This window comes from Patagioenas fasciata, unplaced genomic scaffold (genome assembly GCF_037038585.1).
Source record: "Patagioenas fasciata isolate bPatFas1 unplaced genomic scaffold, bPatFas1.hap1 Unplaced_17, whole genome shotgun sequence".
NCBI lineage: Eukaryota > Metazoa > Chordata > Aves > Columbiformes > Columbidae > Patagioenas > Patagioenas fasciata.
In genome coordinates this window covers 625503-649026 of record NW_027288588.1, presented here as the reverse complement: position 1 = coordinate 649026, position 23524 = coordinate 625503, and the positions used below count along the sequence as shown (strand labels likewise).

Sequence of the window (23524 nt, the reverse complement as noted above, 5' to 3'; positions counted from 1 at the left end):
GGGCATCCTGGGTTGCAGGGGGGCTGTTGGGCACATCCGAGGCTGACAGCTTGGGGTCTTCTCTGTGCCTGGGGACTTGATCACAAGGATGTGAGCAGAGCCCGTTCTGCTGCAGAAGCAGGGGCGCCACCTGGAAGCACAGGATGCAGAACCAGCTCCTCCTGCGCTCCTGCCAACACGCCCTGTTGTGTCTTTGCAGGCAGCTACCGGTCATCCAGAGGAGCTGCTTGAAGGAAAAGGAGGAGAAAGGAAAGCTACCGCCTCTGGTTGCCCCCAGAGAAGTGGACTTCATAGCCAGAGCCATTGAGAGGAGAGAAAAGGTACCCGACACCGGATGCTGCAGGAGCACATCCTACTGGACTGTAGAGCAGCGTTGCTCCACACATGCCGGTGCTCACAAGATTCTTCACTGGGTGTTCACGGGACCACTGACCGGTTGCTTTGGTGTTTGCTTGGAGAGAGGCGGGTCACTGTCAGTTGAGAATATACTTGTCACTTCCAGTAGCCTGGAAACACCCCCAGAGCCCTCACGTGGTGCTGTTTCTGTCGGCCCGGTGGCTGCAGGGCTGGTCTGGGCTCGCCAGCTGCCGGCTGGTTTGTAGCCCGGTGGTGGCCGATCTCCCTGGTCATTCCAGACGGGCTCCTCGGTGGAGCCTGCGGGAACCTGGGAGCAAACCAGCGTGGACAGCGAGGCAGAAGAGAAGGGAGGGAAGGGAGGGAAACAGCTCAGCCGTGGCAGGACAGACTGATGCTGCCTGCTATTGCATTTCATTCGGCCTCCAGAATAAACGGCAGAAGAAGAAAGAGGAGAAGCTTCCACAGTATATCCAGAAATTCCTGGAAGGAGAGGAAAAGGAGAAAAAGGAGGCGGCGGTAGGGGAAAAAAGTAAACGGCCGTCAGCCGGAGCAATGAAAGCAAAGGCCGAGGCAGAAAAGGAGACACCCGGTGTGGAAGGAGAGGCAGAAAACCCAGAGGAGATGCAGAGGAGCCAGGTACTTGGGATTCCTGCAGAAGAAGAGCACTTTCTCCCGCGGGGCGGCTGAGGCCGCAAAGCACCTCTGGCACCCAAGCCGTCACAGCAGCGTTGCTGCAGCAGAGCCGGGCGGGTGATGCTGCCCTTCCTGAGCAAGAAGGGGGACACAGAGTTGCAGTGAAACGCTGGTGACACTCAGAGGTCACCCCAGGGCCTGCTGAGCTCCTTCTCCCGGTTCTCCCTGTCCCCTGTGGTCCATCCAGAAGTGTTCTGGGGTCTGCGTGCTGGGAAGCAGCACCCTCCGGGTGCGGGGCTGTTGTGTGAGAGTCTCCTCCTGTGCAGGAATCCAGCTCCCCCGAGTGCTCCTCAGACAGCTCCCCGAGCAGCGTGGAGTCAGACGAGTCCAGCTGTGACCTGCTGGAGATCAGGACCATTATGGAGGACTGGGAAGAGGCCGGAGAAGAGCCCCCCACAGTCCCTGAGGACAACAGCGTCCCCCCGAAGCGGTACGAGTGTGCCCGCTCCAGCCGAGCCCTGGGGCGGTGGGGGTGAGCCAGAGGTGGTGGGTACAGGGAGCCAACCCCCGAGCCACGGGGCTGCACAGGGCGCCCGGGGATTTCTGCAGCCACGGGAACGGGCTGGGTTAGACCCCACGGCAGGGGCCAGAGCAGGGGCTTGAAACCCCTCCTGCCTCCAGGGGGCTGTGGGGCAGAACGGGGCCGCATAGCTGTGGGGCTGAGTGTGGGAAGAGGCAGGACGGTCCCAGCTGCAGAGTCAGGGAGACTTTGTCCTTGCTGTTGCAGGAGCCTTTCCCCACGGACAGACCGGGCCCTGCGGGAGGTGGTGACCTGCATCCTGGGGCAGGTGGCCCGCAAGAGGAGAGGGGAGAGGGATGAGCAGCTGGATCTGCAGGACAAGCTCCAGTGGTAAATCTCTCCGGACACGGGCAGCGCTTCCTCTCCCGCAGTCCCTTCCTCCTGCTCCCCGCAGCCCCGCGGGAGAGAGCCGCTTCTCCTGGCACCGGCCTCTCGGCAGAGCCGCTCCTGCGGCCGCGGCTGGCGCCCAGCTGGGAGCCCGGCTGGAGCGCGCTCCTGTGCTCACACCACCTCCTCCCGCTGTGTGTCTGCAGCGAGCTGGCCGTGCTGCGCTGGGAACGGTCGGGGAAAGAGGCAGGCAGCAGCCAACACCTGCGGGAAGCTGCACCCCAGGCTGCACCCCCTGCCAAGGCGGGGGAGAGGAGGGCAGGACCGGTACGTCCCCAAGGCTCGATGTGGTGGCGTTTGTAATGGCGACGGCGCAACGGTGCGGCCAGGCTGGTCTGGGACAGCAAGCAGCCGGGTTGCTTTCAGCCCCGCGCTCCCTTGGCTCAGGGGTCGTTGCAGAAAGGCTCTGCAGTCGGGACCGTGAGCAAAGCAGGGCTGATGGAGAGGCTGAAAAGAAGGGGCAGGAGGGAGGGGGGGCGCTGAAATCCCCCCAGCCCCTGCCAGGGACACCAACACTGCCTGCTGCTGCATTGCCGTGGTCCTGCAGGCGCAGCCCCGCGCGTGCACGGAGGAGGAAACACGCAAGCTCTGGGAGTCCTTGTGCAGCAAGATAGAGCAGAAGCGCAGCAGTGGCACCGCCAAAGGCCTGGAAAAAAGAGCCAGAGCAATGGGAGGCCCAGGTACCGCAGGCCGTGAAAAACAACTGGGGAAAGAGCATTCCCAGTTGAGTGTTTGCCTTTTGGAGTGCTCGCCTCTGCAAAAGGGGCTGTGGGCCAGCTTCAGGCCAGAGCTGGGCAAAGAGGGTGTTTTCCTGACAGCCCTGGGGGCACGGAGAGCAGCAGGGTGGGACTGCACCCCAGGGACCTGGACCTGCTCTCTCCAGACAGCAGCAGATCCCACCGCAGGTGTCCTGACCAGACTTGTTGCTCTGCACCTCTGTGCATACAAGACTGCAGAGCTTTGTACTCAACTCCGCAGCTCTGGAGAGCGGATCTGCTCCACGTCGGCCAGTGCCAGGAGACCGTCTCAGGCGCTGAGGCTCGCGAGAGAGACGTCCAGCAAGAGCCTTCTCCGGCGTGATGAGCGCCAGTGCCGGCCAGGCTGCTGGCACCAGCTCTTGCCCCCATCAGTAAAGCCCCCCCTGCAAACCGCTGGGTCTCACGCTGTGGGTGTTTCCTTGGTGGCTGTGAGGCTGCGCTGGACAGTGGGTGAGCGCTGGGGGGGCAGGGCAAGGCCTGCAGGGAGAGGGCTGGAGCTCCGGCCCTGCTCCAAGGGCAGCCCTCCCCAAGGCTCTGCTGGACCCGCTCGGCTGCGGCCCCGCTCTTGGTGCCCCTGCACCTTGTGGCCCTGGCACTGAGCCTGCTGCAGCTGCACATCCCGGACAGGAGCGGGAGGAGGAGGAGGAGGAGGATGTGAAAAATGCAGTTGTGATTTGTGCTAATGTCAGCAATCAGGACACAGAACCACAGGCACAGTTCCATGCGGTGCTTTATTCCAGCGCTGGGAAACCAGGGGTTCACACCCAAAGCTTCCAACAGCTGATTCAGACCATACCTTATTATACAAGTCAGTCACATACATATTCATTACACCCCTGACAACCATTAGAATATTCCACACCTGTAATAACACAAACTTCCTATCTAAAAGATGCTACAATTATCAGTTATTTTCTACGGTACCAACTTTAAAAGAATATATCGTAAATCTATGTCCACCTTAAGAATAAGGCTCGGTTACAGTTACCTGCCTTGTAAGAATATACCATAAATCTATGCCAGCTTTAAGAACAGAGTTTGGTTACTGATTACAAGAGTTCTATGGCTACAGGGCTGGTTGCCATCCTAATATTAATCCAACTGTAAGAGATCCAGCGATATTCAGGGAAGACCCATCCTGTCCTGTTCCATGGAACAAAACCTCTTGTCAGGTTGATTCCTCTCAGCCGCAGGCCCTGCCGGCCGCCCTCACGCATCCCGGGGGCGCCGGGGGCTCCCGCCCCGCGTTGCCCCGCACGCAGCGCTCCCGGAAGGCCCCGCACACCGAGGGAGCGGGGGGAGGAGGCGGCTGCGGGGGGATTCGAACTCGGCACCCGGAGCACAGGGGGGGCGGGGGGGGAGGAGAGGGACGGAGCCCGCGCGGTGCAGGGGCGGAGGGGGCGGGGCCAAGGAGAGGGGGGCGGGGTGATGGGGGGCGTGGCCACGCAGCGGGATCGCCCGGACGCCTGGGTCCTCTCTCCCGAACTCCTGGGTCCCTTGGGGCACTCCTGGGTCCCCCCCCAACTACTGGGTCCTTAGGGGTACCCCTGGGTCCCCTTTCCCGAACTCCTGGGTCCCCTCTCCAGGACTCCTGGGTCCCTTTCCCAAATTCCTGGGTCCCTCCCCAACTCCTGGGTCCCTCCTGAACTAAATCCCCACCTGAACTCCTGGGTCCTCTCTCCCGAACTCCTGGGTCCCTTTCCCGAACTCCTGGGTCCCTCCTGACCTGAATCCCTGCCTGAACTCCTGGGTCCCTTTCCCGGACTCCTGGGTCCTCTCTCCCAAACTCCTGGGTCCGCATTCCTGAAAACCTGGGTCCCTCCTGAACTGAATCCCCGCCACTGGAGTGCAGCCACCAGACTCACAGAACAGTTTGGGTTGGAAGGGACCTTCACAGTTCATGCAGTCCAACCTCTGCCATGAGCAGGGACATCTTCACCCAGATCAGGTTGCAGTTGGTAGAAATGATGACCTTTCAGAGCGTGCTGGTGGTACTTTGTCCCTTGTGCCCTGCCCTGATGTGCAGAGGAGACAGAAGGGACACTGGGAAGCTTTGGGGAAGACCCTCCGTATGCTGAGGTGTTGCGTCTCCTTCCTCTTCAGCCTCTAAAAGGTATGTGGTAAAGAGCAGAGCTGGAACCGGGGGTTCCCATCATTTGGGATAAACCCTAAAAACTCATTAATCATTTTGGTTGGAAAAGACCCTCAAGATCATGGAACCCAACCATAACCCACCCCTGGCACTGACCCATATCCCTGAGACCCTTGTCTAAGGCTTGACAGGAGCTCCAGCGCAGTTGTCTGCAGCCGGTGCCGGCGAGAAACCTAAAATAGGACATGGGAGAATTTGCATGAGAGCGTTCACCACACGGAAATATCTCTGCCTTGGGAGGGCTGAGATTGAGTGGGTTGGAGGTTCTTTTTGTTTTCAAGGATGTGATCAAAATCACATGAAATGACACACAACGAAGGGTAGGCACAGGCTGGGACTGACACCGGAGCCTCAGCACCGCGTTTTATCCTTCATGGAGAAAGGGAACCAGGCTAAATCAGCCAGTTGGAGGCCAAAACAAGCGGCTCCTTTGGCTGTTCTGGGACGGGAGATGCAGGCAGGGCCACCAGTGTGGGGTCTGTCCTGGAGCTGCAAGGGTGGGATGCGGGACGAGGCAGCCAGAGCTGCATCCACACAAGGAGGCACAAACATCTGCCATTTCCATGTTGGTTTTAGGAGGGTTAATATATGTGATGGTGATTTTTGACCCACACATCGCCTGGGTTGGCATCACCAGCCACAGGTTGGGTTTTAGGATCGTTCTAAAATGCTGGAGGGAGCAGGGTGGGACTGAGGCAGCACTGGTGACAGAGGGACAGAGCCCCTGGGGTCCATGTCTGTCTTGTGCCGGACAACCCAGAGTTGGACTCGGTTCTCTGGGGAGCCCCAGGAGAGCAGAGCAGAGGGGGAGCATCCCCTCCCTCCACCTGCTGGTGATGTGGCCCAGAAGACACTTGGCTTTCTGGGTGCGAGTGCACATTGCCAGCTTATGTCCCTTTTGTCACCCACCAGCCCTTCTCCACAGGGTTGCTATCCATCCATCCATCCATCCATCCATCCATCCATCCATCCATCCATCCTCCCCCAGTCTGTGCTGGTACTGGGTATTGCCCTGACCCAGGTGCAGGACCTTGCACTTGGCCTGGTGGAATTTCATGAGGTTCACATGGACCCCCCAGCCTGTCCAGGTCCCTCTGGATGCCACCCCTTCCCTCCAGCGCATCGACGACACCACTCAGCTTGGTGGAAAAGCAGAACTGAAGTGTCTTGGGTGATGCAGAGGCCAGGGAAATGTGCCTGGCTTTAGCTCTCTGCCAAGAACACCTGGGGAAACCCTTTGAAATGCTTCAGCCACTTTAGCAGAGAAAAATAACACCCCCACACAGCTGCCAGGCTTTCACTGCTCACGCAGGGACAAAGGACAGCGCGGGGACAGCACAGCGCTCACTCTGGAGCTCGCCGGCTCTGACACCCGTGCCTGTTTGGGAGAAATCTCAATGGGAAAGATTTTGTGCTCTGGGATTCAGGTCATCTGAAGAACACCAGCAAGGAGAACGACTGCCAAAACCTGCACAACGATGTGAGCAGCTCCAGCTCCCCTGGGGAAGGAGGCGGCTGGTGCTTGTCCCAGCCCAGCCACGCCATGGGCGACCCAGAGCGGATGACAGCAAAGCCTCTTTCCAGGCTCTATTTGCTGTGAGACCGTGGGGCAGGGTCCCATCCAGGGGGAACACGGGGAGCACATCCTGCCCGAGGTCGCAGGCCGCTCTGCTGCACGGGGAGCAGAGGAAGGGACAGAGGAGTCTGGGTGGCCCCAGAGGAGCTTGGAGCAGAGCAGGGGGCACAGAAACCCAGGGAGGGTCTTGGAGACGGGTTCAGAGAGGATCCAAGTGTATATGGGGAGGGGGAAAGGGATGGGACGGTGCAGGGGGTGTCACACAGGGTGGGAGTGAGCATGCACGGACCAGAGCCAAGCTGAAGGTGCTCGGTGGGGATAGAGGTGATTGAGCAGGGGACAGGAGCAAAGTCCTGCGGAGGGCAACGGAGCTGGAGGGGATTTGGAGGGGTAAAGAGGAATGGGGGAGACCCAGGAAAGAATCTGGGGCATGGGGGGTGTGAGGGGGAAGCACAGGAGCTGTGATATTTGGGATCAGAGGAACTGGAGAGAGGATGCAGAGGGGAAGAGGGATGGGGAGAACCTAGAGTGCACAGAGAGGGGGGCAGAATGGGTGCCCCCGGGGTGGGGGGAAGGCTGGTTTGCCAGTCATTGCCCCCCAAATGAGCTGGGGCTGCAGGTGGTCCCAGCACCCCCACCCTGGGCAGCAAAGGGGGACCATGGCAACAGCAGCAGGTCCCACTGCACATCCAGCATCCATCAGGGGGAAATAAAACACCTAAGTGGGGGCAGATAAAGCAGGAAACCCCCAAAGTGGGCACAGGGAACAGAGCTGAGCACAACACATCCCAGCACTGGGGCTGCTGGGCTTAAATTGGTGTCCAGGAGCATGGGGGTGCAGGTGAGGATGCTCAGGGTGATAAAGGCATCAGAGTGGGGATGCCTGTGGGAGGGGGTGGTGGGGGCTCTGAGGTGCTTGGGTATGTGTGTGTGTCCCCAGCCCTGCAGGGGACAGGGGGACAAGCACAGCCCTGTGACACACACGTAGTGGCTGCTGCTGGGTGTCACGGTGTGGGGACCCAGGATCACCCCAACATGCTGCCCTGGGCTGGGGCCAGGCGGGTGCTCCCCCAAACTGTCAGCACCCACTCCTGGGCACCCCCCACTGGCTGCAACCCCCTGGGCAGGCACAGCGGTGCTGGGCTGTACTGGGACCTGCTGGTTCACAGCAGGATTTGGGGGGGGCCCAGGAAGAGTAGTCGGGCACCCCACCCTGTGCTGAGCTGGATCCATCCACCAGCACCACGTGGAGGACATTGGGGTGCAGGGGGGTAGGGAGGGGGTATGCAGGGTGAAGGGGCAGTATAGTGGGGTACAGGACAGGACAGTGGGTGTGGCAGGGTGCAAACCCCCCTCTCTCCCCCTCCCTCCTTCATCATGGAAGGAGCAGACACATCTCCCTCTCTCTCTGCTACAGCTTCTTTTGTTTGGCCCCAGAGCCCCTGGCCAGGGCCGTTAGGAGAAGGGAGCGCCGAAGTGCCAGGGAGCCGCTGGGCGCCCGCAGCCAGTGTGGGGGATGTTTGGAGGCTTCAGGGGCACCCACAGCCAGAGTGGGGGTGCAGAGAAGCTTCTGGAATGCCCACAGTCAGATGTGATCAGCCAATAAAAAACGGGACTCTCGTCAAGACTCCGCCCATTTGTCGCGGGTCTCTCGCAGCACGAGCGAGATGCTGCCGCTGAGAGCCCCCCCGGGATGGAGACTCCGCTGCCTTGCCGCCGCGGGTGTGAGTGAAACTGCCCATCGCAGGATTGCGAGTGTATTATAAATTTACCCTCGCAGAATCGCGAGTGTGCACTTTCCGTACTCACTACAGCACGTGTATCTCTTCAAAATAACCCCACACCGTGTTCAGGCAAGTGCGGACTCCTCCCGGACTCAGGGACGGCTCCGGCACTGTTTTGGTGAAGCCACGTGCATGCACTCTGTGCACCGCCTGTCGTATTGGTTGCTGCCCCTTCATCATTTTCCTCAACTGGTATCCGAACCTGTATTCGAGTCACTTTTGGATGCTAAAACCCTGTTTCTCACTGGTTTAACAAAAGTTGTTTTGGACCCTGTTGTCCCTTAAACGAACCTGGGGTGCCTCTGGGACACCCCCCTTTCCATATTGATCCCCAGGAATGAGTCCCCCCTCAGTCTCCTCTTCTCCAGCTCCAGAGCCCCAGCTCCCTCAGCCTTTCCTCACACGGGAGATGCTCCACTCCCTCCAGCATCTTGGTGGCTGCGCTGGACTCTCTCCAGCAGTTCCCTGTCCTTCTGGAGCTGAGGGGCCACAACTGGACACAATATTCCAGGTGTGGTCTCCCCAGAGCAGAGCAGGGGGGCAGGAGAACCTCTCTGACCTACTGACCACCCCCTTCTAATCCACCCCAGGTACCATTGGCTTCCTGGCCACAAGGGCCCAGTGCTGGCTCATGGTCACCCTGCTGTCCCCAGGACCCCCAGGTCCCTTTCCCCTTCGCTGCTCTCCAACAGGTCCTTCCCCAGCTTAGACTGGAACCTGGGCTTGTTCCTGCCCAGGTGCAAGCGTCTACCAGTGCTGCCCAGCGCTGATGAAATAAAGAATGCCGCCGAACAGCGGCATTGCCTCTGCTGTTCACTCCACCTCTTCGCTGCCAGAGAGTTCCCGCTTTCTCCAGAGCGCAAGAGACGAGGCCGAGAGAGCCCGGGAAGAGCCGGAGCCACCCCCGCCTCCCCGAGCCGGCCACGCCAGCAATTCAGCCGCCCGAGCGCTCTCCCCGCCACGCCCCAAGCGGCTCCCGCTGCCCGCGCAGGGCAACCGGGGCTCCCCGGCCCGGGACTCACCGGCCGTGCCGAACGCCCGCCCGCTCCGGACGCCGCTCAGCGCCCCGCTCGCCAGCGGCACCGCCATGCTGCGCGCCGCCCGCACTGGAAGGGCCCCGTTCCCATAGCGACGGGGGCCGCGCCGCGCGGAGTCCGGCCTGGAAGGCCCCGCAGCCGTAGCAACGGGTCTGTCTACCGCAGCGCCGGGCTGGGAATGCCCCCCTGCCCTAGCAACGGGGCTGTTTAGCGCGGAGCCTGCCTAGCAACGTCCCCGCAGCCCCGCGGGACGGGCTCTGCCCTCCCCGGGAACCCCTCCCCATCGCCGGCCTTGCTGCTCCGACCGGGCAGAGCCCGCGGAAGGACCGGAGAGGCCCCGCTGTCACCCCGGGGTACCCGGACGGGAGGTGAAGCCCAGCACAAGAGCCAGGGGTTTTTCAGAAATCGGCCCGAAAAGGAAAAGCTGCAGTTGCCTGTGGGCTGTGGAACATCCTGGGGGTGCTGGGGAACCGCAGTGCAGAGTCACAGAGCCACAGAATCCCAGCCTGGTGGGGCTGAAGGGGCCTCTGCAGACCCCCAGTCCAATCCCTGCTCACGGGGGGGTCACAGAGCAGATCACACAGGGAAATGCGCGGGGAGGAAAACACAGCCTGGACCCTTCACTTGGCATCGTTGTGTTCTGGAACATGGCCTTTAAAAACCAGAAGAACATCCCAGAGCAACCTCCAGCCCTAAGGACCTGGGGCAACTGATTTCTGCCCTCAAATTCTGGCTTCGTCCTTCCAGGTCAAACTGGCAGTTTCTCCAACCACCGCGTGTGGTTTTCGGCTCCAGAGAAGGACGAGGATTTCCTTCCCAGCTCCATCAGCAAAGCAGTGCCACACGCGGATTCGTGTGCACAAACTGCCACAGGAACGTTCTTGTCCCCAGGTTCCCTGTATCAGAGTCTCAGGCATTTGCATTTTAAAAAGATACTTGAATTATAAGACAAAATACAACTTAAAAGGTACAGCAAAGAAAAGTCCAGACTGGGGGCCTCTCAGGGGGAGGGAACACAAGGCGAAAGAGACTTGGGCTTTTAAACCCAAAGCGGCCAGAGGAGGAGCAGGTCCCGCAGCAGCAGCAGGAGCAGCTGGAGCAGCAGCAGCAGCGTCTGCATCAGGGAGGTGTCTCCTCACCCTCCCCACTGGGCCTGGGGCCACAGTGCCCAAGCCCTGAAGCTTTTCTGACAGCTTCTCTCTCTCCCTTTCTCCCAGAGACCGCGCAGCAGCGGCTGAGCACGGCTCTCCAGAGGAGACGGCGTGAACAGCCCCGCCAGGAGCTGCCCAACCACCCTGTGACACCGCTGACCGCAGCCCAGGACCTCGGTGCCCCGACCGAGGGTCTCTCCAGCACCCTGGGTGAGGCTTCCACGAGCTGCGGGTGGGAAGGGACTCGCCAGGGGAAACTGCGCTTGTACCAGTGTCTCCAGAGGCTTGGGATGCTCCTGGGGGCTGGTTTAGTGTTCCTGTATGTAAACCTCAGGTGTGAATTGGCCTCCGCGTCCTCTGCAGGGGCTCAGCGGAGCTCTCTGAGCCAGGGCAGTGCCTTGCTCGTCTCCCTGAGATCCCCAGGCAGAGCCCTCAGCCCTGCTGCGCTGTGCAGAGGAGCTGCTCCTGGGCAGAGCTGTCTCTCTGCAGCGCTGCCGCTTGCCAGGAGCTCCCTCTGTCCCAGGAGCCCAGCCCAGCTCAGCAGCACAGGAGCAGCCCAAGGCACTTTAATGACCCCTCTGTGAGTTTGGTGCTGAGTCCATGGACCTCAAACCCTGAGGGGAAGCTGATGAAACCTCTCAAGAAGTCAGATTCAAACTCCAAAGTTTCTTGCAATGTTAATGAGTCCCACTAAGGGACACTACTGAGGAACTGACCCCATGGTCCGGTTAGAGAAGAAAACGGGATGCAGTGACAACAGGTCAGGAAAAGCAAGGTGAAGTTCTCTTAGATGCTGAGTAAACCTGAATGTGTTTCATTAACCAAAGGGACAAGCCCTGACCCCCAGCCCTGGGAAGGCAGATCCTGTCCCTCCCACGTTGCTCAGGGCCCTTCCTGGACAGTGTGATGTGGGGCTGTGCAAGGCCAAGGGCAGGACTACGGTCCCACACCTCCCAGGTTCCTGGCTGGGGACAAGGAGGCCATGAGGCCCCTGTGCTGGAAGGACAAGGTGTCTCCTCACAGGCATCAGAGGTGCAGACAACAGCCATAGCCAAGGGGAGAAGGAGCTCATGTCTGTTGGGGGCTTTCAGCCTCTTTACATCCCGTGATCATCTCCACCACAGCCTGTCCTGTGCTGTGGCATCCCCTGCACCTCTTTCCCTGCAGGCTGCAGACATCCCCCCTGCTGCCCCACCTTGCTCTTGTCTGAGCATCTTCCTCCCTTTGCTGAGATCTCTGCATCCTCCCCAGCTGTTCCTTGAAGCACAAAGCCTTGGGCTGATGCAGACTCCCTGTGCTGACCTGCTCCACCACAGCACTGCCCTTCCAGTCACATTCCTTCCTGCTCATGTCCAGCCTGGACCTCCCCAGCTGCACTTTGGGCCATTATTTCTTTCTCATACCATTTCTCACTATTTAGAAAACCTCCACCACCTCTGAAACCACCCTTCAAGCACTCTCAGGCGACTCCTGGACTGCTGCAGCCTCCCCAGCGCTGCTGGGCCAAAGCCGCCCAGGTCCCTCAGCATCCCACACCATGTGCACAAGGTGCTGAACCTGCCTTGGCACAGCCCTGCACTCTCCAGTTCCTCCCTGCTTCTCCAAACTGGGAAGCCGCACACTGGCACACCCCCGTGTGTGTGGGGTCACACCAGCGCTGAACCGAATGGGATGAGAACTCCAGGTGTCTGGGTCCCCACGCTCCTCCTCATGCAGCCCCGTGTGCAGCTGCCTTGTTCATGGTGAGCGTGCACCACGGGCTGGTGTGGGGACCTTGGAGTGCCCAGGCCCTTCTCCTCAGGGTCACTGAGAACTCATCATTTCATCTCATCAAAAATCAGAGATTTCTGATGGGTGAATACCAGGTATTCACAAGGTCTGGACTCTCCCTGGACTGTAGCTCCATTTGCTCAACTACTAAAGTTTGCATGCAGTTGGCTTATCCTGATGAAGGTGTCTCTGCCAACATGAGGCATTACAGGACACTACAAATATTGTCTCCTGGGGAAACAGTGGGGTCTTGTGGGTCTGATACTCATAATGCCAGAGGTTTGGAGTCAAAGGGATAGTTTCCCTTCATGTGGGAGAGCAGCAGGAATGTGTGGAGCTCTGTCTGGGGAGAAACAATGTCAGCTGAACACTGAGGAGTCAGCATGAGAGGGCAGAACAACATGGGCAATGTTGTGGTCACTGGACATCAGCTACTGACTCAATGATCAGGAAGAGGAATTAGAGGAGGCCTCTTTCAGACAAGTGAAAGAAGCCTCATGTTGTCAGGGCGGTGTCCTCATGGCAGACCTGAGATATCCCAATATCTGCACGGTACCAGTCATCCAGGAGGGGCTGGAGCTCATTGACAACACCTTCCTGACACGGGTGACTGAGGAGTCAGTGAGGTGAGGTGCCCTGTGGGACTTCACACTTAAAACCACAAAGAGTTGGTCAGGATGGAACAGTCAGGGATGGGAAAGTGGAGCTGAGGCTCCTGGGAGATGATCACAAGGCCAAGAGCAGGATTTCAGGAGAGCAAGCTTTGGCCTGCTGAGGGACCTGCTTGGGCCCTATGGGATATGACCTTGGTGTCTGCAGTGCTTTTCTCTCACATTTCCTCCCTCCTCTCTCCCACCTGCTGTTGTGCAGCGTTTTTTACCCTCTCCCAAATACAATATCCCAGAGGTGCTACCAACATCACTGAGTGGGTCAGATTTGACAAGGAGTGGGTCCATCTTGGTGCCAGCTGAAATGGGCTCTGTCTGATGTTGGTCAGACTCCTGTTGTCTTCTCAGAGAGGTGACAACTGTAGCACAGCCACACTCACCTCCAGTTCCAAGACTTGTCATATAAACCAGCACAGGGTGACTGTGCTTTGGGTGTTATAAAATGCTGGATTATGGAGAAGTAGTGGAAAATATCTTCTGTCAGCAACCTGAAGAAGTCACCAGTTGATGAGCAGTTTCCTATGGGGAACTGTAATTGACTGACATTCAGTGGCCTGGCAAAGTGGCAGGTGCCAGCAGTCCAGAGGATCTTGGGCCAACTGCTTAACATGTCCGCTTGGTGGGCAACAAGGGTGATTCTCACCTGGATCTGGAACTGGAAAACAAAAAGAGCTGGTGAGGGATGTGAACATCAGTGTCCACCCTGGCTGTTGTGACCTGGAAGCAGTGGGTTCGCAGGCACCAGAGGGGAGGGAGGAAGGCCAGCAGCACAGCACAGGCTGGTGGGCTCCAGAGGAGAAGACTTTAACATAGTGGGGGATGGTGGGCAACGTGGTGACATGGAAGTAGGTCTGGGTAGGATGAAGGAGCTCAGGAAATCTGATCAGCCTTACAAGACAGCCTGCTCCAAGCACAAAATGTTGTCTCTAAGTACCATGTAAAGAAGTGTTTGTCTTATGAGGCTGCTCGTCTGAACTGACATAGCTCCAGGGCAAAAAGGCAGCACACAGGAGGTGGAAGCAGGGGAAGCTGCTGAGGAGGAATTTAGAAACCTTGTCCACGGATGTGGGGATGATGCCAAAGCTGCCCTGGCCTTGATACCTGCAGGGGAGTGTAAGGGCAGCAAGATGAACTGATTCATCTTCCTTACAGCAGAAGAATAGACAAGGGTAACATGGGCCTGCTGCTGAATTCATAAGAGTAGAATCAGACAGGACTGAGGTTCTTCATGGCTTCTTTGCCTCCATCTTCACCAGCAAGGTCTCCTGGGACTTGGTTCGTGAAGGCAGGAGTCTGGAGAACACCCAGTAGTGGATGGGCTCAAGTCAGGGGTGACCTGAGCAAACTCAGACACCATTACAGAACAGGAGATGGGTCACTTGACCAGCTCCCTGAACACAAGTGTCACTGTGCACAACACCTGAGATTCCCAGGAACACCCACCTCTTGGCCCAGAGGAGTGTGACTCCTCTTAAGGTGTCCTGGCCTGTCTCCTCACTCACATGGTGATTTAGGCACCCACTTTTCTGACATATTCTCTCTTTTTCAGGAGATGCACCACATCAATATGAACTGGAGGCTGCTGATACCACCTGTTCTGGAAAGGGAGGGAAGGGCGAGCAGGGAAGGAAATAGAAGAAATTTGGTTTCGTTGCTCTTTATTATGGAAATGCTTTTTGTTTGACTATTCCTGAAACCTCCCTAATCATCCACACCAGACTTGAAGCCTTTAGGAAAATGCTGCACAGAGCCTTGGCTTGTAAGAGCATTTTCGATGTTCATGAGCCCTCTGCTGCCATGATCCTGAACTGCAGCTAATGAAACAATGAACAAACCTGTCATGAACTAAAATGCAGAAACAAACCCCAAGTTTCTGACGGTGTGTGGGACCCCATGAAGGGCCATCACTGACACAGCTGTGAAGGAAACAACCAGTGCAGGTCCCTGTCCCTGGAGACCGGTGAAGGAAAGACTTGGAGACACTGGTTACAGGTGGTGAGGACCATGTGGAGGTGGCTCTGATGCCATGTCAGCCCTTGATGCTTGTTCATCACCAGAATGGTTGAGCCCTGATCCCTGGGACCTGGTAGACTTTTCTCCAATGTTTTCAAGGCTTTTCCTGTGGTCAGTGTGAGTATTTTGTTTTTTGGGGGTGGGTTTTATGTCAAGTGCTGTTGCTTTAACTGCAAGGGTCTGTTTTCTGTGGAGTTGGAAATGTCTGTGAGTTCCTCACAGCTCATCCAGCTTCTTTCATTCACCTGGCAATGGTCACCAATCACCTCAGTGTCCCAGTCCCAAATTTGCTTGTGAGGCGCAGAATGACCTTACAACCCTTGAGGTTATAAAGAGGGTATGCATTTATTTACGACGCTGGACTCACGTGGAATCATTTCACCTAATGCGTGTGTAAAATTACAGTAGCTGTGAACTTGGTTAAATGGAACACCTATACATATTCATAACCTGTCCCCAAGAGGGCGGTTCTTATTACAATGAGTTCAGGAGACCATTTCCAGAGTCTCCACCTCCGGCTCCTCCTGGTTGCAACTGTGCAGTGATCGTGAACCCGGGTCCTCTTTCTCTGTACACGGTCAACTTTGTTCCAGTGTGATGAGTTGGTTGGGTCTCAGACTGCTGAGTTGGTTAAAACTGGCGTATCTCCTGTCCTGTGCCCAAGACTCTGTAATCTGGGTCACCCAAGGATGCATCAAGGACTATTATCTTTGTGAGGCGTCAGTGAACTCCTGTTTTTTGTACAATAAGTTACACAGAGTTAAGCAAGGCTGGGCAAGAGTGATGTGGGTTAAAGTGTCAGCTCTCTGAGTGTCTTTAGTGATGTGGGGTAGGGTTAGTTCCTTAAGTGTCAAGTGTTAGTTTTTAAGTGTTAATTAGTTAATTGTCAATTTCCTGCATCACTACAAGGACGTCATGAAGCTGTTCATGAAGAAATCAGAAAGGCTAAAGCCCAACTGGAGCTGAATCTGAGCAGTGCCATCAAAAGGAAAAAAAAACAAACTATAAATACTTCAGAAAAAAAAAAAAAAAGGATGCACAAGGAAATATATTGACAAAAGAACAGGGAAAGGTTGAGGTACTAGAAGCCTCCTTTGACTCAGTCTTTAATAGTCAGAACAGTTGTGCTCCAGGTATCCAGCCCCCTGAGACAGAAGACAGGGATGAGGAGCAGAATGAAGTCCAAACAATCCAAGGGGAAATGGTTGGTGACCTGCTACACCACTTGGACACCCACAGGTCTATGTGGCCAGATACACCCACGGGTGCTGAGGGAGCAGGCAGAGGTGATCCCTGAGCCTCTTTCCATTATCTACCAGCAATCATGGCTGAGTGGGGTGGTCCCAGTTGACGGAAAGTTGGTGAATGTGACACCCATCTACAAGACGGGACATAAGAAGGATCTAGGGAACTACAGTCCTGTCAACCTGACCTCAGTCCCAGGGAATAGTATGGATCACATCATCCTGAGTGCCATCATGTGGCAGACACAGGACAACCAGGTGATCAGTCCTAGGCAGCATGGGTTTAAGAAAGGCAGGTCCTGCTTGACAAACCTGATCTCCTCCATGACAAGGCACCCTGTATAGGGGATGAGGGAAGCTTTAGTAAGACTTTGACACTGTTTCCCACAGCATCTCCTGGAGAAGCTGCAGCTCATGGCCTGGATGGTGTATCTGCGATGGATAAAGAACTGGCTGGAGGGTCGGGCCCAAGGAGTTGTGGTGAACGGAGCCAAATCCAGTTGGTGGCCGGTCATGAGTGGTGTCCCCAGGGCTCAGTATTGGTGCCAGTTCTGTTCAATTTCTTTATCAAGGATTTAGACAAGGGGATCACGTGCACCCTCAGTAAGTTTGCAGATGACACCAAGTTTGTTGGGAGTGTTGACCTGCTAGAGGGTAGGAAGTCTCTACAGAGAGATCTGGATCAGGTGGATCGATGGGCTGAGGCCAATTGTATGAGATTCAACACGGCCAAATGCTGGGTCCTGCACTTGGGTCACAACAACCCCAGGCAGCGCTACAGGCTGAGGGAAGAACGGCTAGAAATTTGTTGAGGACGGAAAGGACCTGGGGCTGTTGTTGACAGTGGTTGAACCTAAGCCAGCATGTGCCCAGGTGGCCAAATAGGGCCAGTGGTATCCTGGTTGGATCAGCAATAGTGTGGCCAGCAGGACTAGGGCAGTGATTGTTCTCATGTAGTGAGGACTGCTGAGTCTGCACCTCGAGTCCTGGGGTCAGCTTTGAGCCCCTTATGACAAAAAAGACCTTGAGGTTCTGGAGCAAGTTCAGAGAAGGGAACGGAGTTGGTGAGGGGCTGAAGAGCAAGTGTGATGAGGAGCAGTTGAGGGAACAGGAGATGTTCAACCTGGAGAACTGGAGGCTGAGGGGAGACCTTATGAGTGTCCACAACTACCTGAAAAGAGGTTGGAACATGGAGGATGTTGATCTCTTCTCCCAAGTACCAAGGGATAGGACAAGACGGAATGGCCTTAAGTTGTGCCAGGGGAGGTTTAGATTGGACATAAGGAAATGCTTCTTCATGGAAAAGGTTGTGAAGCAGTGACCAGGGTTCCCAGGGAAGTGGTTGAGTCATCATTCCTGGGGGTGTCTAAAAGATGTATAGAGAAGGTTCTCTGGGAAATGGTTTAGTGCTAGAGTTAGGTTATGGTTGGACTCCATGGTCTCCTCAAATCAAATGATTTTCTGGTTCTAGGATCCTGTGATTCTATGCTTGAAGGGTTGTTTCCCAGATGGTGGAGCTTTCCTTGGAGATAGGAATCATACAAGCATAGAGAGTGTTGGAAGGGAGCTTCAAAGGTCATCTAGTCCGACTCCCCTGCCATGGGCAGGGACATCTTCAAGCAGATCAGGCTGCTCAGAGTCCCATCCAGCCTGGCCTGGGAATTCTTCAGGGATGGGGCATCCACCACCTCTCTGGGCAACCAGTGGTTGTGTTTCATCACCCGCATTGTGAAAAATGTCTTCCACATGTCTGGCCTCAGTCTCCCCTCTTCTAGCTCAAAACCATCACCCCTTGTCCTATCACAACAAGCCCCGCTAAAAAGTCTGTCCCCATCATTCTTATCGACATGTTTTAAGTACAGAAACATGGCAATAAGGTCTCCCTGGAGCCTTCTCTTTCAGGCTAAACAACCGCAACTCTCCCAGCCTGTCCTGCCAGCAGAGCTGTTCCATCCCTCTGATCATCTTGGTGACCCTGCTCTGGACGTCTCCAACACATCCATGTCTTTCCTGTACTGAGGGCTCCAGAGCTGGATGCAGGACTCCAGGTGGGGTCTCACCAGAGTGGAGCAGAATCCCCTCCCTTGACCTGCTGGTCATGCTCCTTTGGATGCCGCCCAAGATACATTTGACCTTCTGGGCTGCAAGCACACATTGATGGCTCCAGTCCAGTCTTTCACCCATCAATTTCCCCAAATCTTTCTTGTCAAGGCTGCTTTCCATCCCTTCATCCCCAGCCTGTACTGATACCCATGGTTGCCCCAGGAGATGCAGGACCTTGCGTTTGGTCTTGCTGAAGCTCAGGAGACTCACATGAACCCACTTCTCCAGCTTATGCAGGTCCCTCTGAATGCCCTACTGTCCCTCAGGTGTATCAGCAACGCCACTCTGTTTGGTGTCATCTGCAAACTTGCTGAGGATGCACTTGATCCCACTATGCCACTGATGAAGATAATAAACGGTACTGATCCCAGTATGGACCCCTGAAGGATACCACTTGTCACCAGTGTCCATCCAAACATTGTGCCATTGACCACCACTCTCTGGGTGTGACCACTGAGACAGTTCCTCATCCACAGAACAGTCCAGTCATCAAATCCATATCTCTCCAATGTAGAGAGAAGGATGTTGTGAGGGACTATTTCAAAGGCTTTACAGAAGTCTGGATAGATGACATCCATAGCCCGCTGTTTATCCACTGATGTAGTTACTCCATCGGAGAAGGCCACTGGGTTAGTCAGGCAGGACTTGCCCTTGGTGGAGCCGTGCTGCCTGTCTCAAATCACCTCCCTGTCCTCCCTGTGCCTTAGCACAGCTTCTAGGCGGATCTGTGCCATGATCTTCCCAGGCCCAGGTAAGAGGCTGACAGGTCAGTACTTTTCAGGGTCGTCCTTTCTACAGCAGAGAAACACTGCCACACAGCACAGCTTGGAACGTGGAGACTGGACATGAGGAGGGAGAAATGTGACTCAAAGGGTAGTACTGTGGCAGAAGAAATCAGCCAGAAGGAGCATGACATCAGTCCATGTCCTTGTGTTTCAAGGAACAGAGCATGAGAGTGCAGACACACCAGTCAACGTATGGAAATACCAGGGTGAGAGCAAGGGGAGGAAGCGAGATGGGTGTCTACAGCCTGCAGGGAAACAGAAGCAGCTGTGGGACAGTGTAGGACAACCTGTGGTGGAGATGGAAAAGGGCACTGGCAAGGCTGGATGTCACCAAGAGAACCCAAGTCTTTGTCCCCTTGGCTATGGCCATGGCCTCTGCCACCAAGGCCTGTGAGGAGACATGTTGTCCTGAGGCACTGGGGCACCTCATGGCCTCCTTGCACACCCCCAGTAAGGCTGGGAGCTGTCACACCATTGTCCTTCACTCAGCATCACACAGCCCACATCCCCCTGGCCCAGGAAGAGCCCTGAGCAATGTGTGAGGGACAGGATCTGCCTTCCCAGGGGCTGGGGGTCAGGCCTTGGCCTCTCTGCTTCACCCAACAAAACCAGGCTTTTCTCAGCACCTCAGCTGCCTGCACATTTCCCTTTGTTTTTCTGCCACCATGGCCTCCAATTCTCTGCTCTAACGAGTCCCTGGGGAGGCTCTGCTGGTACTTGCCCTCAGTGGAACTCATTAATACTTCAAGGTACTTAGTACTTTTTCTTCTGGCTTTGACTTCTGGAAAGGTTTGTGCAATCTCCTCTCAGCACCTGAGTAATGTTCAAGGACTCAGCACCAAATGCACCATGGGGCTCATTACACTGAAGAAAGCTCTAACAAACCATGTATCTTCTTATAATTGTCTTCCAATCTTGTCTAGTTAATTAGAGAGTTTTCTTGGTGTAATTATGGAGAAAGATTTCTAAAAGCTTCTGACAAAAACGTCTTTCTATTGTGAAGGGTGCATTTCATTACTGTTCAGTTTGGAGAAGAGCTGATTGCAGCGTTATCTGATGTGGATTCAGGGTCTCTCCTAAGGAGGTCTGGACTGGCTGGAGAAGCTGTCCCTTGAGCTCTCACACCGTGTGCACAACCTTGCTCCTCACCTCCCCAGCCCCATCGTTTCTCTCATGGCCCCCTGGGCCTTGCATCCCTTTTCCTTACACCAGACTTCTCCACTGCAGTCTGCAGCTGGATGTGCCGGCTCCTTTGCACCAGCTCCCACCTGCTCTCCTTGGAGACCTGGCTGCACACAGCAAACAGGGGCTTTGCTTTACCTTTGAACAAACAAAATACAACTGATGAGAGTCATGATTAAAAGAAAACACACTCCTCAACTGTACGCCAAGGACAAACTGCCACCACTGAGGTTCACCCTCTCCAAGGCAGAACCATGCAAGAAATGTTGTAGACAGAAAGGAAACTCTATGATAAACACAATAAAAGAGTTGACTAAAGACAGAATTAGACAGACTACTGAAAGACAAGGAAGCTTTTAACTCCTTGAAGCTGAAAGCAGCAACTGGGTTGTTGACAAGTGTCTGAGTGATCAAACAGTAAGAGGAAGGGAAAACCAGAGAGCAATCACAAGTGCTTGTGTGCAGATCAGCTGCTGGAAATGGGACTTCAAACATGGTCAGTTTAGTCAGGGCAGGAGGAAATACCTGGAGGATGAGGGAGATCAGATGCACATATAACAGAGAGAGTGCTGAGAAGGGAAATGGTGTCGAAGATCAGAACCTCTCCTCTTGTTCTTAATGCACATCCTGAAAAGTCTCTGTTTTCTCTCTTTTGAAAACAGTCGTATTTAAAGTATTCAAAACAAAGAAAGGAGAATTAGAACACCAACAATGTTTCATATTTCATGTTGCAAGAAGACATTCCCTTCTCTCTACATCTTCCAATCCACTCTACATCTAACACAATCCTTTCCAGTCTATGGGACAGCAGGGGCAGCATCCCAGGAGCTGAGACAGCAGGACGGTGTCACATTGAGGCCACTCTCCACCATCTTGGAAAGAATCAAAACCAACTTCTTGACTGGGGTAGTTCCATTTTCCACATGTCACACAGGGCAGATGAAGGGAGCTCAGAACTCCAGACTCTGCTGCACGGTTGGGTCTTCAGAGACAGGAAATGCAGGTGACAGCGTGTGTCAGTGCACACCACATAAAGATTCTGGCTTCCTTGGTGACTTTGCACTGACCTGGGATCTGTTCCTTGGCTTTCTTTGCCTAAAAAGGAAGGAACTCCCCTATGTCACCTGCCCCTCACAGCAGAAAAAGAAAGGAGAAAATGTATGGAACAGGGATGATATGGGAGCAATTCTGTCCAAGAGTTGTATTCTTTCAATGATAAAAAAGATAGAAGTGAGAGAAAGCACTGTTTTAAGAACTTCATAGAAGAAGATAACTACTGAGATGTAGCATCTGTTCTGAGAATTGCGAATGACTGTTGGGAAGGACATTAAAAAGCTTTAGTTCATTAGCATAACGATGAATAAGGAATTCTCTGTTACTGTTATCAGTGATAGTAACACCATTCAAAAAATATCTTTGAGACCAACTCTGTTGTCCCTTGGCTCCAAAGCTCAGCCTGCTCAGAGTTTGACAGGATTGCTTCAAACCCCTGTGACCCAAATCTCTACAACTGTCTCTCCTCAACAGCCTTTTACCCCAGGAAGGGAAAAACTCCCAATGCAGGCACCAAACCAGTGCCCAACCTGCCTGGAGAGCCAGGACAGTTGTGCCACACAACAACCGCCCTTGAAGAAAGCTGCAGGTAGTGGGAATTGAAATGGTTTCAAGCCAAATAATGGAATCATAACATCATAGAATCATTTAGTTTGGAAAAGGGTGGTCTAGGAAAAGTAACCCTTATGGACAAGAAAGCTCACCATGAACTCTGGAGAGAGCGAGGAAGTTTATAATAAGCACCAGGAAGAACCAAGAAGCTCAAGGCCTCTTCTGAAGAGCGGGAGGCCCTGAGCAGCTGTGATTGGCCATGTGTAGGTGTGGGAGAGGGTCAGGGCCTGTCAGGGAGAAGCAATGAGATGGCCGATGGCTTCAGTGAACCCTTCCAGCCATGTCTGAGCCCAGAAATGGAAAGCAGTTGATGTCTGCAGGTGGAGGAGGAACAAGAGGAAGATTTTCCTGGGAATATGGAAGGAAGAAAGGCCTCTCTTGGGCTACTCATGTATGGCAGTGACATTTCCATCCTGTGGGCATGGCTGTGCCTGGGAGGTGGGGAATGGCTGCTGCTGGGGTGGCTGTGCTCAGTCATGGCCCATGAGCAGACCCTGCTCTGCTCCTCTCTTACACTGCCCACACTTGGATGGTCCTCAGGAATCATCCATGAGCCTGGTGGATGAATGAACCTCCTGGAGTGATGGGTATGGATCCAAACAGAGGATTCAAGCAAGTTTGGGACTGGGACATTGAGGTGATTGGTGACCATTGCCAGGTGTATGAAAGAAGCTGGATGAGTTGTGAGGAACTCACAGGCATTTCCAGCTCCACAGAAAACCAGACCCTTGCTGTTAAAGCAACAGCACTTGACATAAAACCCACCCCAAAAACACTCACACTGACCACAGGAAAAGCCTTGGAAAACATTTGAGAAAGATCTACCAGGTTCCAGGGGTCAGGGCTCAGCCATTCTGGTGATGAACAAGCATCAAGGGCTCACATGGCATCAGAGCCACCTCCACATTGCCCTCACCGCCAGTGTCTCCAAGTCTTTCCTTCACCAGCCTCCAGGGACAGGGACCTGCACTGGTTGTTTCCTTCACAGCTGTGTCAGTGATGGCCCTTCGTGGGGTCCCACACACCCTCAGAAACTTGGGATTTGCTTCTGCCTTTCACTTCATGAGAGGTTTGTTCATTCTTCCAGTCCCTGCAATTCAGGACCATGGCAGCAGAATGCTCACTAACAGCTTAAGTGCTCTTTACAAGCCAACGCTGTGTGCATCATTTTCCCAGAGGCTTCGAGTCTGGTGTGAATGATTGGGGAGATTTCAGGAATAGCCAAACAGAGACCATTTCAACAATAAAGAGCAATAAAACAGTATTTCTTCTATCTCCTTCCCCTCTCTCGCTCTGCCACATTTCCAGAAGAGTTGGTAACAGCAATCTCCAATTTTGATTGATCTGGAGTATTTACTGATGAAGACAAAACAATATGTCTGTAAAGTGGGTACCTGATGCACCACTTGAGACAGGAGACAGGTCAGGACACCTTAAGAGGAGGCACACTGCTCTGGACCAAGAGGTGGTTGTACCTGGGAATCTCAGGTGCCACAGCACAGCAATACTTGTGTTCAGGGAGCGGGGCAAATGACCCATTGTGGAGGGTTAAGATTGCGGGGTGACAATCAAACCCTGGCAGATGTGTTGTTAACCTCCTCTCCCCGTCACCTCCCCCTTTTTGCCCCTCCCTCTCCCCCCTTCCCACTCAGGGCAGGCGATCGGGAGGGGAAGAAGGA

The 23524-nt window shown here is 54.9% G+C and overlaps 2 long non-coding RNA genes across 4 annotated transcripts; one reads left to right on the top strand and one right to left on the bottom strand.

The window, feature by feature from the left end:
* The first annotated feature begins 1319 nt into the window (after positions 1-1319).
* LOC139826783 (uncharacterized) lies at positions 1320-3095 on the top strand. Its single transcript, XR_011736921.1, has 3 exons — positions 1320-1480; positions 1778-2637; positions 2936-3095. It is a non-coding gene; the product is annotated as an uncharacterized lncRNA (long non-coding RNA).
* A 333-nt stretch (positions 3096-3428) lies between these two features.
* On the bottom strand, positions 3429-9335 carry LOC139826782 (uncharacterized). 3 transcript variants are annotated; one of them, XR_011736919.1, is made up of 3 exons: positions 9250-9335; positions 4581-4821; positions 3429-3858 (listed from the first exon to the last, which is right to left on the bottom strand). It is a non-coding gene; the product is annotated as an uncharacterized lncRNA (long non-coding RNA). The 3 variants fall into 3 exon arrangements; XR_011736920.1 differs by lacking the exon at positions 9250-9335 and adding an exon at positions 4964-5019; XR_011736918.1 differs by lacking the exon at positions 9250-9335 and having other exon boundaries at positions 4581-8683.
* Positions 9336-23524: the final 14189 nt, after the last annotated feature.